General features: G+C 33.7%; 1 protein-coding gene across 1 annotated transcript in view; it reads right to left on the bottom strand.

Annotated features, from left to right (window-relative positions):
- The window catches only part of LOC137236828 (maternal protein pumilio-like), a 278454-nt gene that overhangs the window by 87891 nt on the left and 171562 nt on the right, over positions 1 to 19001 (bottom strand). The window lies entirely within an intron of this gene.

The following is a 19001-nucleotide window of genomic DNA, read 5'->3' as shown; positions in this document are numbered from 1 at the left end:
CTCTACGATTTTTTAAGAAAACAGTATGTCCCATATATAAAAGCATTTAGTAAATTTTGAGCTTCTGTCTGATAAATTCAGGAAGATATTACAAAAAGCCTCTTTTCTGAAAAATCGGTTATATGGATGTTATATGCTATAGTGGTCCGATCGGCTCGGTTCCGACAAATGTCTGAGCGGAATGAAATACAAACCCGCTCACCAAATTTCATCAAGATATCTCAAATCAACTTAGATCGTCATCCTGATCATCTCGGTATACTTATTGATGGACTTACAATTTTGATATTCGTGACAAACTAAATATACCATTGCATGAAAGCTAGAATAATAAAGAAAAAACTTTTAAGTTGACTCGGCCGGGACTTAAACTTAGGACATTCGGTGCGAAAGGCGGATAACGCTTCCACCACGCCACTGCGACTTGCTGCTCACATCTACCGAAAAGTGTGAACACTGCATTAAATTTTTGTGTGTGCATATACATGTACATATATGTTATGAAAATAATTGCCTGCTATATTCAAATCTGACATAAGTATTTACAAAAAAAAGCCTTTAAAAGTTATTTTACGAGTATGTTCAGATCTTAAAAATTTAACGCAGAATTGAAAAAATTGCAATTTTAATTTTTGTTAAAGGCAAATTTGTACAAGATACCATTGTCTAATTTCCAGCTGTGCTTAAATAAATATTTTCACGAGTTCAAGTGATGGTTATTAATTGTTGAATTTATGTCTACATAGCAAGTTTCATGAGTTATGATATTTTAAACCTTATAATTGACGTTTTTATACCTTTCATGAAAATGAATTGGTGTATTTAGTTTGTCGCGAATCTCAAAATTGTAAGTCTTTACAAATGACGCGATAGACCCATCAATAAGTATACCGAAATGAACAGGATGGCGAGCTGAGTTAATTTAGCCATGTCCGTCTGTCCGTCCGTCTGTCTGTCTGTTTGTTTGAATGCAAACTAGTCCCTCATTTTTTGAGATATCTCGATGAAATTTGGTGAGCTGGTATATTTGGGTGACCAATTAATCATTTGTCAGATCGGACGACTATAGCATATATCCAACATACACTATATCATATATCCCACATTGAAATAATAGGGTTTTTGTCATTTATTTCACTTTTTAACTGCTAGAAGACTGAAGCTTCACAAGATGTTTACATATAAGGCATATATTGTTTTTGTTTTAATGTGTTGGTCATATATATCATATTGTAATGAGTTTACTGCTATTTCCCTTATTTGCAATCTTCTGCTAACGTTCGAATCACTGAACTGTTGAATAAATAACTCCACTATTCAATAATGCAAAATGGGTTTTAATAAAGTACTTCCAAAATAACACTACTATTTCTCGCCAGATAGCGTCTTACATCAAACTGATTGTCGTGCTTCTACTGTTGCTGCCTTTTATACTCTGTGGTTTCTCGTTTGCATACTTCTAGGCTCTTCCAGAATTTACTTACTTACTGCTATATTATTATAACTACAGATGCACGTGTATAGCTTCTCATATGCGCGTGTATTTGTGAGCGACACTTCCACAATTATAATTGCATACTTTTGGGAGCATCTCAGATAAGATATATGAATCGATTTGTGCGTCTCTTCTCCGCTGCTCGTATGGACATATGGGTAGACATAATGATTGATGTAATGATGTGCATACAAGTCACTACTTAGCATCGGCTTAGAGATGATAGTTTCCTTTAGTGTTGCTAATATTCGTCACAATATATATCTCATACAACCGATTGTTCAGACAGGAGGTTTAACAAAATTTCTTCTCCATGTTAACCGCTAAAAGCTTCAAATTTTCCCAGACGCTCACAAATACAGCATATGTTACTGCCTGAAAAAAATCATTAATATCGATCATATATATATTATACATACAGTAAAACCGATTGTTCAGATGAAGGGTGTAACGTAATTTCTTCCCCATTTTAACAGCTAGAAGCTTGAAATTTCCCAGCATGTTTAGAATAAGGCATACATTGTTGTCTGTAAAATAGTTAAGATCGGTCCTATATATAGTATATATCCCATACAACTGTTTGTTCAGATTTTGTGAATTTTTTAAAATTCAACACATTATTGTTCAGCTCCATTCATCAAAGTTATAGCGCAGCCGAACACATTTCCGCCCTTACATGTTTTTTATTAATATAGAAAGAAATATTAAGTAAGACCACGTCAGTAGTTTGAACTTTTTATCAATTTTTTAAACATACAAAAAGCTTCGAAAGTAACACGTTTCACATGTTTCACAAAGCAAACACATTTCCCAGTCGTGTGAACACTGGCAAGGTACCCAGATCATTTTACCACGCCACTTATGAAGTCTTTCTGGCGAGTTTTCTCAAGGCACTTACGGTATAATGTTGGGGATATTGAGAAAAAGTATACCCTAAAGTCTGCACTGTGTGACTGGATGCCATTGTTGTAAGCGCAAGGCGTGATATTTCTTAAGGTCTTTAGTTTGAAACGTGTGGCTGGACCAGTAACAGGTCAATATACAATGTGTATAGACGGGGATCGCCCCTGCTATATCGGATATCAGAATTCTCATCCCTAGCGGCAGACCTGCAAGGCTACAGGATTCTGAATATCCTTTTTGATTATTTTTATACTCAGTTGAGAAAAGCTTTCAGAGTATAAAAATTGTTTCCCTATAATGGTACCTTCTGATGGCAGTAACTTATCGAGATAGATGAGTGATGAGCACACATATACATTTACAATATGATAATGTGGTAAAATCTTCGCCATGCCTGAAAAAAATTTGAATTCTTGATACCGAAGTGTTTTGGCATTTGAAATAACGACTTTAGCTTTACCATTTAAGACTGAAAAGGTAAGTTCGAAACAAGAACCAAAAACATCACTAGGCGGACACATAAACAACTATTCAGCGATTAAAGCAGCAACAACAACGTAATTTCTGACTTAGATGCTGGTTGGGTTAGGTTGAACTGGCCGGTCAATAAAGACTCCCCATAGTTTGAAAGTGTTCATAGTGTTACCAGAATTTGTTTGACGACCAAAAGGAAAACCCTCAAGTAGGCAACAGGACTTATGCTAAGGAATAACTTCGTCCCTTTGGCAAATACTCAAAGTTTCTACAACCCAGCTTAATTGCTGCTTCGAGATATAGCAATTCTGTAGCCTCTAGTAGCTGGAGCCTTGACCTCTCCAGCGCATGACACACAGAACGTGCTCAATTGTTTCTTCCTGCAGTTCGCCCTTCCTACATCTGCTTTTACTGACGAAGCCTAACTTATATGCTTAGTATGCCAGTCGTGAGCATTAAGTCTTGTCTTCTTAGAGATATGCGCAACTTTGTGAGTCCAACGCCGTAGGATTTGCACATGATATTAGATATTTTGATAATGTACCAAATATTTCAATGTAGTAGCAACGTACTTTGGGGAAGCGAAATGTTCCAAAAAAAGTTCAAATGTACCATGATTTTCATCACTGAGGTACATACATACATGACAAAATGATCAGAGTGAAAAAAATTCACTAAGCCACGTCCATCCGTCTATCCAACAAAGAACAAAATCGGTAATGCGGCAAGCGAGCCCCTTTTGCCGCCAATTTGTAATGCATCTTTTAGTCGACAAGGTTAGACGTAGTGCCAACAGATGGGTACATCAACACAAATAACGACGTGCCAGCCCCCGCAGAGGTTGAAGAAGTCATTTAAAAGGCCAAGTCCACTGAATAAATAAGCCAAGACGATTTAGCCATGCCAGTGCTGAAACGTCTTAGCGATAACGGAGTAAGCTATCTAACGCACGTTTCCAACATTTCGTTGGAGACCTTTATCATTCCGGAACAATGGAAAATTGCAAGGATAGTTCCACTAGTAAAGCCTGGAAAACCACCTATCGAAGGTGAGTCATATCATCCGATAGCACTCCTATCGCCAGTAATAAAGGCGAAACCGCCCTTTTCCGCCATTTCACTGCGAATCTTCGCTTAGCGGCCCATCAGCATGGCTTCCGCAAAATTCATAGCGCTACCACAGAGCTAAACGCCATAAACACTCAAATAAATTACGGATTGAACCAGGGAAAAAGCTCATCAGTTCGTCTGCGCAGTTTGTGTTCATAAAAAAATTTAAATTTCATAAAAATGAAAATTAGGAATAAATAAAAATAAAATATAAAAATTTTTAAGCAATTCCTTTATATATGTAAATGGACAAAAATCAGCGCAAAATGTCTCCTTATATAAAGACATATTCTTGCTAAACTTTCATTTTTAAAATTTGGCATAAAAATTGCAAAAATGTTTATGAGAAGTAAAAATAAAATGGATTGCAAAGTTGGTAGGAAAGGAGATATTATTAGTCAATCAATTGCGCTCCACCTTTATATTGTGACGAATATTAGCAACACTAAGGGATACTATCATCTCTAAGCCGATACTAAGCAGTCACTTGTATCTACATAAACGAATCAACATATGTACGTACACGCACAGGAGAGAAACGCACAAACGCATGCATATATCTTATCTGAGATGCTCACAAAAGCAGGCAATCATTTGTGCAAGTATCGCTCACATATTCACGCGTATATGAGAAGCTATAACGTGCATCTGTAGTTATAGCTGGTAATTTTATAGCTGGTAACTAAGTTAAATTCTAGAAACGCCTAGAAGTATGCGAACGAGGAAATCGAAGAGTATAAAAGAGCGCAAGCTGAGCAATCATGGATTCAGTTTGATTTGAGCACGCTATCCGTTGAGAAGTAGAAGTGTTATTGTGAATGTGGTCTAATAAAGATCATTTTTCATTACTGAATATTGGAGTTATTTATTCAACAGCTTAGTGATTCGAAGGTTAGCAGAAGGTTGCAAATAAGCAGAATTTCCCTAAATTCGTTACAATATTATTACTTCTCATAAATATTTTTGCAATTTCTATGTCAAAATTTAAAAATCAAGTTTAGCAAGAATATGGGTTTATATAATGAGACGTTTTTCGCTGATTTTTGTCCATTTATATAAAGGAAGTGCTTAAAATTTTTTTTATTTTTTTTTTTATTTTACTTTCGAAAAGCTAGTGCTGAAATAAAACCTAATACGATTTACATAACAATCCACAATGCATGCATGACTAAAACTACAAACCGATTATGAAATTATTAAAATTGTAGATTAACTAAATTATTGCAATTCCAACTACAATAACTACGAAGATATATTTACATTTTAGTAAATATTTGTGTATAAAGTTTAAATATTACTTCTGCTTACTGCCAGGGCTGCCGGAATTGGTACCTTCGTACCAAAACTGTTACTTTAAAAACGATTTGGTACGTTGGTACGTTGTTTTTGATTTTGGTACTTTTCCCTAGAAAGTGATTATTTACTTATTTTAATCTATTTTTTCATATACTACTTTTATTAGTCAATTAGAAGTACTGAGATGTAAACCGGAACGTCAACCATTTAAATCGGCAACACTGTCAAAGTTATCGCAAAGCATATTTGAGAACATACAAAGTTTTTTCTTGTTTGTTGATACATAAAAATAACCAAATAAAATTAAAATAAAATAAGAAAATAAGAAATACATAAATAAATAATTCTAACCTGTATACAAGTTTCGTTATGTTACGGCTAAATTACTTCAACACTTCTAACATCACTTATTTTCTAACATCACATATGTATGTGTGTATGTATGTATATACCCAAAAAACATATTGGTCAATTCTCAGTTTGAGATACATTTGAGAATCAGTCCATTTCTTACATTACAGATGTTAATTTTCAAATGTTAATTTTCAAACGCATTTCAAATAAGCGTTGATAGCATTCTCAAGCTGAAATTGAGAACTTTTGGATTCTCAACGTTTTCTCAAACGAGAATAAAGCGGAACGAAATGGAATTCACTGTTGTGCCACTTTCGGTAAGCAAATTTATTATTTGCCTCACTTCACTTTTAACTCGTTTAGATATATGCAGAATGTAGTACAATATCACTTAATATTATTAAAATGTATAAATACTTCCTTATTTTTTCACTTTATGTCCCACTTCACCCAATAAAATCGCTTGTATACATTTCCAACTAAAGTATGCAAATTATAGAATGGGGTTCATGAACACTTATTATGTACTTAAAAATTTAGACACATTGATGCAAAAAGTATTCACATTATTATTAATGAAAATATTCCATGATATCGAGGGCTTTCAACCAGAATGGAACGAAATGCATGTATATCTCAAACCATTCTCAAGTTGAAGAACAACGTTTAAGAAAAATTTGAGAGAATGTTTAGCTTCAAATGATTAATAGTGCTGAATATTAAACTTAGAGTTAATATATTCTCAAACATTTGAGAGAAACAAATTTTCAAGTAAGTCTCAAATTATTCTCAAGTTGAAGATCGACGTTTGAGAATCAATGTTTTTCTCAAAGTTAGGTTAGGTTTATTTGGCCGGTCCATGAGGACCTCACATAGACTGATTGAGTCCGTAGTGTTACCAAAAGTTTGTTTTAACGACCAAACTGAAAACCCCTATGAAAACCCAGGACCTATTTTATAAAATAACTCCGCCCTCTTGGCAAATACTAGAAGCTTCCTAGGACTTAAACCACTTTCTGCTTCTGTATCTGACAGCTGTATCACTCCTAATAGCTGGAGTCTTAGCCTGGCACGTGCAGGGCACGAGCCCAGGACGTGCTCGATCGTTTCCTCCTCCTACCCGCACTTCCTACATCTGCTATCACTGACCAAGCCTAATTTAAAGGCATGTGACGCCAGAAGGCAGTGTCCAGTCAGAATACCCGTCATGAGTCTACAGTCCTCTCTTTTTAATAATAGAAGCAACTTTGTTAGTCTAAGGTTGTAAGACCTACACATAATCTTCGACACTTTACAGCCCCGCGCTTGAACCCACGCCTTTCCCGCTTGGTCGATCATGTGCACCTCTCTCCTTCGCTTAATCTCGCCCAGTCTAATTGGAACGTCTTCGTCCGCTTTTTCATTCCCATCTATTCCCATATACCCTGGGACCCAATATAGATGGATGCTTCTCCCTGTCCCAATTCTCTCCAGAGACATATTACACTCTAACACGCATTTAGATGCTGTGCTATGTGAGATTATTGCCTTAATTGCTGCTTGACTGTAAATATAAAAGTTTAATGTTTTTCTCAAACATTTGAGATTTTTGTTTTCAGTGTTTGTTGGGTATGTTTGTGCATAATACACACTCTTACTTTTATATCATTCACTCGCTTTGATAAATATGTATTTCACTTTATTCTAACCACAATGTACACATATTTTCGTTTAATAAACCAAGTTCCTTTAGCCAAATTGCTAACTAATCCCATCTTATTTTTTTTTTTGTGGTTGCAGAAACATATTTGCAAATCTGTGTACGAGTTTGTGGTCTTTTACAGAATTATTGCAGCTGCTGCACAGTTGAAAGCTCATGCTTCACAAATTGTGGTACTCGAATTAAAGTTTTGTACACATTTCTTGAAGTGCTGCTTATTTACTTTATACTTACATGTGTGCATTTTTTTAATACAGGTTCACCCCTTCAAATGGTAATAGAATTATAAAAAGCATGACATTTAAATTTTGGTAGCGACAGTTGTATCGCAGAGGTTCAGCTTACACTATAAAGACCAAATCAGGACCAAAATTTACGTGCAATATCTCCGATAAAGATAGGAAGTAGTTTTATATTTCTTGATTCTTCGTGTCGAAATCTGAACGTTGACCCATTTGCGCCACATCACATCACATTCACACTTGCCATTACGCAATACAATGAGCAACAGCGTTAACTCAAAAATTTGTTACGATATTATTCCGCAAAGTATCAGGTTAGGTTGAAATGGCCGGTCCATTAGGACCTCACATAGACCGAATGAGTCCGTAGTGTTATCAGAAGTTTTTTTTAACGACCAAATTAAAAACCCCTATCAGGGCCAGGGTGTATGTTATAAAATAACTCAGCCTCTTGGCAAATATAATCTTTCTAGAATCTATCTACGCTTCTAGATCTGACAGCTGTATCACTCCTAATGGCTGGAGTATTAGCATGGCAAGCACAAAACGTGTTCGATCGCTTCCTCCACCAACCCGCACTTCCTACATCTGCTATCACTGACCAAGCCTAATTTAAAGGCATGTGAAGCCCGAAGGCAGTGTCCAGTCAGAATACCCATCATGAATCCACAGTCGTATATTTTTAATGATAGCAATAACTTTGTTAGTCCAAGGTTGTGTGTGAGACCTCCAAATGATCTTCGACAACCCCAAGTACACCCCAGCATTCTTTTACATCCAGCCGTCGAAGAGAGAGTGAATCTTCCACATTGAAAACTTACTGTCTAGAATTATTCCTAGATATTTTGTGCAAGGTTTCTACTGCAGGGTCCAATTCGGGACCTTGTACCTCTTAGTAAACAAGACCATATCCGTATTCTCTGTAGAGGCTGTCAACCGGACACTAGATTCCCAGGTATGTATATCCCGATGCGCCCGATCCATTAATGAGCTAATCGTCGGAAGGCACTTTCCACTTGTGACAATTGCAACGTTCTCTGCGTGAGCCGTAAGTTAGACGAGTCTCTCATCGAACCACCTGAGCAACTGGTTGATCGCAGAAATGTATTGACATTAAAATTTCTAAAAGGCAGTAAGTCTACTTTACCGCCAATGTGTGAAAAAATTAAAAGGAGCACAATGCAAATTAGAAGAGCAGCTCGGCTTAAAATCTCTTCGGATGTTATCGCGCCTTGTATTTATCTATTTTCACATATGTCCTGAAACTTCTTTATTTCAATTTTTATTTTTATTCTTTTTTAAATTTTTTATTTTCTTTTCTATTCTTCCTTTATTTCTATTTCGTTATTTTTTGTTACTTTCTAAACTTGCTTTGGGCTTTCTTTTAATTTATTTTACTTTTTGAATTTTAAATTACAATTTTTTATTTTCTTCGATTTTTTTAGTATTTTTTTAGGGAAGTTTTATGTTTTCTTATAGATATTTCTAATTTTTCTGTTTTTTTTTTTATTTAGTTTATTTTTCATTATATTTTTAGTTTTTTGATATTTTTAATTCTTTTTTTTATTTTTTTGAACTTTATTTAACTTCTTTTTGATTTTTGAATTTTTATTTTATTTTTTACTTTTTTTATTTACTAAAGAAATGTCAGTCAAAATGAGTTTATTTTTATTATTTGCCATCATTTTTTCTGTTCTAATAATTTTCAACAATTTATAAATTTTGCAGTTTTTATTTTTATTCTTTTTAATTTTTTATACTTTTTTATTTTCTTTTCTATTCTTGTTTCATTTCCATTTCATTATTTTTTGTTACTTTCTAAAATTTTTTGGGGTTTCTTTTATTTATTTTATGTTTTTTTTTTTGAAGTTTTTGTTTTCTTATATCTATTTCTAATTTTTCTGTTTTTTATTTAGTTTATTTTTCATAGTTTTATTTTTTGTAAATTTTTTTATTATTCTCGCTATTTTTTCTACTTTTTTTAACTCCTTTTTGATTTTTGAATTTTTTATATTCTTTTTTACTTTTTTTTATTTACTAAAGCACTTTGTTCCATTTCATAGGCACGCATGCCAAATTTTTCTCTTCTGCTTTGAAACGTATAGTACGAAAACCGCGCTGCTCCACACACACATTACCGCTTTGTATGAAGCATTGTTGCCAATGCTTTCTGTCTCGCTGTGATCGCAGAAGAGTTTTTCTCCTCATTCAATGCGCAACTTTCTAGTAGACAGACAAGTCGTGGCAAGTCGCATTAAAAATGTTTAATATCAAATGTTAGTTGTTGATAATAAAAAGGGGAGGAGCAAAATGCATGGTGCGCCGTACAGAAATTGCGCGTGCAACAAAATTTTTTGGCAAACGCCATTATAATACATGCCATGCTAATTAATTTAATGAGCTCGGTAGTAAGGAGAGGGAAAATTTTGTTCTAAGGCTCAAGAGCAAGTTTAACCTAATAGGTCCCAATAATGAAAGGAACAGGAGTAGGGAAATTAAGGCAGCATCGTATATGGTCGCTATAACTTTATCAAAAAAATGCCGTCCATATTCAGACGGAATATTTTTTAAAGACCTCTGTAACAATATTTTTCAATTATTTGGCAAATAAGGAGAAGAGTTTGGAAAATTATTTGATAAGATTTCACTTTCGAAGCAAAGTATGATTCGCAGAATGGAAAAAGTAAGTAGGTATATTTATTCCAGTGTTATGAGGAAATTGCAGGATAGCTTATATTTTTCTATATGTATGGACGAAACTACCGACATTTCAAGTACAAGCCAACTTGCAATTTATGTGAAGACAGTACATAAAAATTTTGAAATTCATGAGGATTTTCTATGTCTTGTTTCAATGCACAGCCACATAAATGGTAACACCTTGTGGGAAGCAGTAAATACCTAAGTATTCAATAACGTGGACAAAAATAAAAATAAATAAACTGAGTGCAGTATGTACTGACGGTGCTAAAAGGTTATGACAGGGAGGGATAAAAGGTTTGTTGGGTTTTTACGAAAAAAAATAATGTTAATGCTCCTGACTTCCATTGCGTAATACATCAACACGCTTTATTTTCGAAGCATCTTAATATGATGAATGCAATGGACTTTGCAATAAAAGTAATTAATAGAATAAAGGGAGGACACAACGCATTGACGAACAGAAAATTTAAAGAATTTTTAGCAGAGGTTGAAGTAGATTACGCAGATTTGCTTTTGTTTACTAACGTTCGCTGGCTAAGTCGCGGGCGAAGTTTGCAACGACTTTTCGATTTACGGGAAGAAGTTATTCAATATTTGCAACAAAGCCTAGCAGAAAACTGCGCAGAAATGATTTCACACTTGAAGAACTACAGTTATGCTTAATGAATTTAATGTAATTTTACAAGGTAAAACAAACATATTTTGGTCTGGTTTCTGCAACAAATCAATTTGGTCATAAGCTCAGACTGTTAAAAAAATTAAATTCTTAACAAAAGTTTTACATTTTTACCAAGAGCATCAAAAGTATTTGCGGAACTTCTAATTCAAAATAAATTAACAGAGTTTGTAGAAATTATTGATACCTTGATTCAAAAATTTTCTGAAACATTTATTAATTTCTATATTATCAAAAATGCAATAGATCTTCACGACAATCCATTAACATGCAATATTGAAAATTACAGTCAAGAAATTCAACAAGAACTGGACTAAACAAGAACACAGGACTAAAGTTTTGGAAAAAAGTAAGCGATGTGTCTTATTCAAAAATAAGGTCTGAAATACTAAAACTATATTCAATGTTTGGTACCACGTATAATTGCGAAGTCCTTTTTTCTTTTTTAAAAATAATGAAGTCTAAATATAGACATAATTTAATGGATAACCACTTAGAAGATATCTTAGGAATTAATAGATACGAAAATGATATAAATAATGAAGAACTTAAAATGAATTAAAAAATATTTAAATAAAAAAAATGTAAGGCGCGTTAACCTCCGAAGAGATCTAAGGCCGAGCTTCTCTTTAAATAAGAATTAATTTTTTATTTTCCTTAATTGCAAAAAATTTATTTAACGAATTTAGTTCCTAAAAATGAACAACTTTAACTCCAAAAGGCCGTTTAAACTTCGGTAAATATTTATTTCTTTATTATTAACTTGTTGTTGTTTTTTTGTTGATTCTCAAAGCTAAAAATAACAAAACGGGTTTATCGATTGCTTGTTGACAGTTGGCTCAGCGTATCGTTTCCCCAGAACACTCAACTGACGTTCCAAATTCCACTCAACTGTTTGCAACATATAAAAATCCCTTTGTAATCAATTCAAATTCAAATATTAGGCTATTAATCAATAAAATTTCACCATTACTACTAATATTTAAAAGCCCATTTTTCCTTCCACAATTAAACCATCACTTTTTCGATTTCAATACGTTGGCAACATTGATTTTTTAGACGCGTGAGCGACTTGTTCTCTTCAGTCTCGCATTGTCCAGCATAACCGCAATATGTGATTGTATGTATTTTGGCCGTAGCTGTACTAAAGGAATGCCAGTCAAAATGTGTTTATTTTTTTATTATTGGACATCATTTTTTCTGTTTCGTTGACATTTTGAATTTTTGATCGTCATATTTAGGTTCTTGAACATTCGTTAATTTTTTTCCAAAGCAGAAAAAATTTTGAAGCTGTAGAAAAAGAACCCCTAGTATTTTGTTATTTGTATTATTTTTCTTATTTTTTATTTATTTATTGATTTTTTTTTATTGGTTTTTTATTTATTTTTTTTATATTTGTTTTTTATTTATTTTTTAATTGTTTTTTATTGATGTATTTACTTATTTTTTTTTTTTTTTGTATTCTTGAAAATATATTGCTTTTAATTATTTAAAAAAAAAGTTTTCATTACTTATCACCCTATTTCCAAATATTTTATTTTATTTTTTTTTATTTTAAATGATGTATTGTTATTAAAACCTAACTTTATTTTTACATATTTCTTTATGTGAAATCGTTATTTAGCTTTCGCCACCAATAACAAATCAGACATAATTTCAATAAGAGAGTGCTTTGCTAGCCTGAGGCCTCTGGAAGTCGCCCCGAACGGCGTTTTTTGTATGCTTTGTGATATTTGAGAGCCACATTAAGGAAAACACTTCGTGTTTCGCACATATCCGAAGTCGCCTGAGAAAAAGTTAGCTTGCACGATGATAGCTTTCCTTTGCAATTTAAAGCCGTTTAACTTTCAAATCGTTTCCTGGCTTTCTACGGCTAAGAAGTAATGACTTTTGTCCATTGAGAGAAATCTATAAATTGCACGCATTTACTTTAGTGAATTTAAGCATTTGAAGGTTGAATGCGATCATAATGAGCTGGGATGATACAAATATTTTCCCTTTTATCCTCACGTATAAAATATTTCTGGCACTAAAAACGAATTTGACTTTTAACAATATTTATATCTTAATTTGTTATTGATGACATTAGCAAATCGCGTTTGACTGCCCACCATTTATTATTGGCCAAATTTATGAGCGTCTGAGGCTAAACAAGCAAACTGTTGCATACTTAGAGGCGTTGATCATATGTGAAGCTCCAAGCAGACTTCGACACGGAGTTAGTAAGTAGCCAGAAGGCAGGCTGCTGAACAAACACTTTCACGCTTGCTGTCGTGATAAATTGGCAAGCGAAAAATGGAAGAATTTGCCAAACCTTACAAAATCACATCACATTACAAGTCAAAGTGTAGAGAATGTAAAAATGAGGATAACTTCAATACAACAAGTTGTGGAAAAAGAGGATAAATACATATGAATGTAGTTTGCAAACAAACAAGTCAAATGGACGACTGCCAAGATCAGAGTGGGGGTAGATTATAGTAAATACGATATGCTTGCTGCAATAGACAATTGGCTTTGTTGTGCTGGAATCAAAATATTGATTTTCAATTTATGAATACAACGCACAGAGAAGTTCATATGCAAGAGACAATAAACAGAAAAATAAGTTCTGTTGAACAGTGTGTCTCAAACTTTTCTTAGTCTGCGGGCATTACTGAGTTTGAGAAAGTCTGCACAGCAACTCATCCACGCTGACGCTCTCCGAAAATTGGATATTCCTCAAAAATTTCACATTTCAGGAGAGCTATCCATGAAACATCCCTTAGGTTAGGTAACAGAAAATAGTACATTAAATTACTGTCGAATTTCGTCAATTAAATTTTTTTTTTTTTCGATATTTGAAGAAAAAATTGCTATGAATTTCGTAGCTCAGTAAGCAGATCGATTCCAAAAAATTTAATTTTTTTATTTTCGATTTTTAAGAAAATTCTATTATGAATTTTGTAACAAGAACTATGGAAACACTTTCCAGAACTTTTTCGAAAAAATTCGAAAATTCTAGAAAATTTCGAACTTTTTATTAGGAGTTCTCTAAATTTTATTTTTTTTGGTATGCAGTTTTTAGCGTAATCAGTTATAGTCCAAAAAAGTACAAGTTATACGTCTCTCAAAATTCGCGTTGATTTTGAAAAAAAAAATTTTTTGGGTAGGTGTTTTAGATTTTTCTCCATACAAAGTGTGAACTTTTTTGAAGAAAATCTGAAACACCCTCCGGAATAAAATTATCACAAATCAGAGACCTACAACTTTTACTTTGTTAGACTAAAATTAATTGGGCGACGAAACTGGATACTCAAAAAAATTCAGAAAACTCCAAATAAAAAGTTCGAAGTTTTCCTAAAATGTTCTAGAATTTTCTATTTTTTCGATAACGTTTTGAAAAGCGTTTTCCATAGTTTTGGTTACAAAATTCATAAAAGATTTTTCTTAAAAAAATTACAGTTTGATTGCCGTAGTTTGACAAAACGTGCCACTGCTACTTTTCTATTCGCTGCTGCAGATATATTTTCAGCCACCGACATCACCGAAAGGACCATCTAAGCAACAATTGGGAAACCCTGCACTAATGTATTTATGTTGAACTCCAAAATCTAAAATTTGGCAAAAGTACAAAAATGCATTGCCAAAGGCAAAAAGAACGGACCCAATAAGTATGCAAGTGTGGAGAATATTGAATCGGCGCCAAATAAATGTTTAAAGGACCTAAAGGTGGCATACAGGCGGGCTGAAAATTTGTAATGAAAGAGTGTGAGCTAAAAGTACACATACAATTTGAAGTATGTTGCATTTAAATAGAAAGGAAAGGAAAACTAGAAAACTAAAAGGCATTGAAAAGCAATTTTGCGGTTAATAAATCCGATTTCCACTGGTAATAAATTGTGCAAAGGCGTCATGCAGCATACATTTACGGACCAAAAAGATGCAAACATGACAAATGGAAAGGTTCAAGAATTTCAAACACTGAATGGAACAGGCTTAATGCACATCGAAAAGAAATATGCTTATGCAGATGCTTATGTCTTTGCGTGTATGTGCATATGTGTTAGAGGAAAAAGAAATTTAAATGGGAAATTTGGAAAACGAAATGAATTGCCTGAACATAGAACACAACAAAAAACTGAATACATTTCAACTAAAGCAATGACCAAACACTTGCCTAATGATGTCAAGCCAGTGCGTTTGACGCCAGTGCGTTTAACGTTTGTGCATTTCTAAATAAAAGGCAAAGTTCTCACGAGAATATCACAATGAAAGGAAAGCAACCTGGTGTCGATTGTATCAGACACTTTTCTTTTCGAACTGGATAGAGTACGGAAATTTTTTGCATTCGAATTAAAGGATAATGCGAGAGTAATGACAAAAACGGCGGCCACCGTGGTGTGATGGTAGCTTGCTCCGCCTACCACACCGTATACCCCGGGCAAAGCAACATCAAAATTTTAGAAATAAGGTTTTTCAATTAGAAGAAAATTTTTCTAAGCGGGTTCGCCCCTCGGCAGTGTTTGGCAAGCGCTCCGGGTGTATTTCTGCCATGAAAAGCTCTCAGTGAAAACTCATCTGCCTTGCAGATGCCGTTCGGAGTCGGCATAAAACATGTAGGTCCCGTCCGGCCGATTTGTAGGGAAAATCAAGAGGAGCACGACGCAAATTGGAAGAGAAGTTCGGCCTTAGATCTCTTCGGAGGTTATCGCGCCTTACATTTATTTTTTTTTTAATGGTAAAAAACCAAGGCTGTTCAAAAATTTGTATATTGAAGTGCAAATCACAATACATTTAAAATTTATATGTACACTGAAACTTTTTTAAATTGAAAAAAAAAATTATTTTAAATATTTAAAGAATTTTGATGGTTCCCTTAATGAATAAATTTTGGATTAAAATTTTTCTAAGTGCTACAATATTTTTGAAACATTTTTTGTTGCAAATTTGTTAGTGTTAATTTGAATATCAATCATACCGAAGTGCTTTTCCTTTGCACTTGTATATGAAATTCAGGCACTTTCATATGAATCGAATTTATGTATATGTGAGGACAAATGGGAGTGCTATGAAAGTTTTTTTATACCTTTCATGAAAATGAAATGGTATATTAATTTCGTCACGAAACCCAAAATTGTAAGTCCTTAAAGGAAAATAGATAGACCCACCATTAAGTATACCGAAATAATCAGGATGAAGAGCTGAGTTGATTTAGCCATGCCCGTCTGTCAGTATGTCTGTTTGTATGCAAACTAGTCCCTCAATGTTTGAGATATCTTGATAAAATTTGGTGAGCGGGTGTATTTGAGTGTCCGATTAGACATTTATCGGAACCGGCCGGATCGGACCACTATAGCATATATCCTCCATACAACCGATTTTTCAAAAAAAAAAAAAGAGGATTTTTGTCATATCTTACTCAATTTAACAGATTGAAGCTTCAAACATCACCACATAATTTCGTATATTGCACATATTGTTGCCTGAAAAAATTGATGAGATCGGGTCGTATATATAGTATGGGGGATATACCGATTGTTCAGATAAGAAACTTTTCGTAATTACTGCCCTATTTTAAGAGCTAGAGGGTTCAAATTTCACCAAATGCTTACGTATGTAGCATATATTGTTGTCTGAAAAAATCATTGAGATCGGTGGTATACATAGTATATATCTCATACAACCGATTGTTCAGATAAGAAACTTTGCGCAATTTCTGCCCCGTTTTAACAGTTAGAAGCTTCAAATTTCACCAAATGCTGACGTATATAGCATATATTGTTGTCTGAAAAAATCATAGAGATCGGTGGTATATATATTATATACCCCATATAAACTGTAATTTTTGCCCTTTTTTTACGGCTAGAAGCTTCAAAATTCATCAAATTTCATCAAATAGTTTCGTTTACGTCATATATTGTTGAAATACGTGATTCGTAGTCATAGTTTTTACACGCAGACCACAAAAAACCTGAAACTATGCATCCTCACACAAAGTACCTACCTGTTTTTTATTTTATATTTATCTTAAAAATCGTTTAGATATGTTCAAATTTCACCAAATGCTTACGTGTATAGCATATATTGTTGTCTGAGAAAATCATAGATACCGGTGGTATATATAGTATATATCCCATACAACCGATTGTTCAGATAAGAAACTTTGCGCAACTTCTGCCCCGTTTTAACAGTTAGAAGCTTCAAATTTCACCAAATGCTGACGTATATAGCATATATTGTTGTCTGAAAAAATCATAGAGATCGGTGGTATATATAGTATATACCCCATATAAACTGTAATTTTTGCCCTTTTTTTACGGCTAGAAGCTTCAAAATTCATCAAATTTCATCAAATAGTTTCGTTTACGTCATATATTGTTGAAATACGTGATTCGTAGTCATAGTTTTTACACGCAGACCACAAAAAACCTGAAACTTTGCATCCTCACACAAAGTACCTACCTGGTTTTTATTTTATATTTATCTTAAAAATCGTTTAGGTATGTAGATCTGTTCACTATATATTTCTTATCTTATACATCCGATTATTCGGAGAATACGAACGGGATAAGATTATTGTTCAGCCCCATTCATGAAGGGTATGAAGTCTTCGGCACAGCCGAAGACAGTCCCGTTCTTACTTGTTTTATATTCAAAGTGTGAATTTGTATATGTATCTTTTCTTTAGGGCAAAACAAAAACATAAGTGCTATAAATGTATAGGTGGTGAGCAGCTCTCGTAAAAACAAACAGAAATCCGTAAAATTTAAAACTCAACGCAAAATTTGTATTACAATTAAAATCTTTGAAAGTTTTTCGACATCAAAATGTCAATCTTCGAAAAATTACAAAATATTTTTAACATTTCTTTGAGTTCTTATGCGGTCTACACATAATTCATTTTCTAGAAATTTTTCCAATTTCGAAGATTTTCAAATTTTGTAAAGCCTCGAAGCGTACTAAGAAATAATTTCGAGTTCTTTCGATATGACATTTATATATTTTGAATTGCGGAAAATCTCAATACGTTCTTATTAAATCACCTTGTAGTAAAATTAACCTAGGGTAACCCTGGAATGTGTTTGTATAACATGTGTATCAAATGGAAGGTATTAAAAAGTATTTTAAGAGGGAGTGGGCCATAGTTCTATAGATGGACGCCATTTAGGGATATCGCCATAACGGTGGACCAGGCCTGACTCTAGAATTTGTTTGTACGATATTGGTATCAAATGAAAAGTCTTAATGAGTATTTTAAAAGGAAGTGGGCCCTAGTTCTATAGGTGGACATCTTTTCGGAATATCGTTATAAAGGTGGACCAGGGAATCTAGAATGCGTTTGTACAATATTGGTATCAAAGGAAAGGTGTTAATGAGTATTTTAAAAGGGAGTGGTGGTAGTTGTATATGTGAAGGCGGTTTCGAGATATCGACCAAAATGTGGACCAGGGTGACCCAGAACATCATCTGTCGGGTACCGCTAATTTATTTATATATGTAATACCACGAACAGTTATCCTTCCAAGATTCCAAGGGCTTTTGATTTCGCCCTGCAAAACTTTTTCATTTTCTTCTACTTAATATGGTAGGTATCACACCAATTTAACAAAGTATTTTTCTGAAGTTGAGTCAATAAACCAATCAAATTACCATGTTTCATCCCTTTTTTCATATTTGGTATAGAATTATGGCATTTTTTTCATTTTTAGTAATTTTCGATATCGAAAAAGTGGGCGTGGTCATAGTCGGATTTCGGCCATTTTTTACACCAATATAAAGTGAGTTCAGATAAGTACGTGAACTGAGTTTAGTAAAGATATATCGATTTTTGCTCAAGTTATCGTGTTAACGGCCGAGCGGAAGGACAGACGGTCGACTGTGTATAAAAACTGGGCGTGGCTTCAACTGATTTCGCCCTTTTTCACAGAAAACAGTTATCGTCCTAGAATCTAAGCCTCTACCAAATTTCAAAAGGATTGGTAATGTTTTGTTCAACTTATGGCATTAAAAGTATCCTAGATAAATTAAATGAAAAAGGGCGGAGCCACGCCCATTTTGAAAATTTCTT

This window comes from Eurosta solidaginis, chromosome 1 (assembly GCF_040869045.1).
Source record: "Eurosta solidaginis isolate ZX-2024a chromosome 1, ASM4086904v1, whole genome shotgun sequence".
Classification (NCBI taxonomy): domain Eukaryota; kingdom Metazoa; phylum Arthropoda; class Insecta; order Diptera; family Tephritidae; genus Eurosta; species Eurosta solidaginis.
This window is presented reverse-complemented; position numbering and strand designations above follow the sequence as displayed.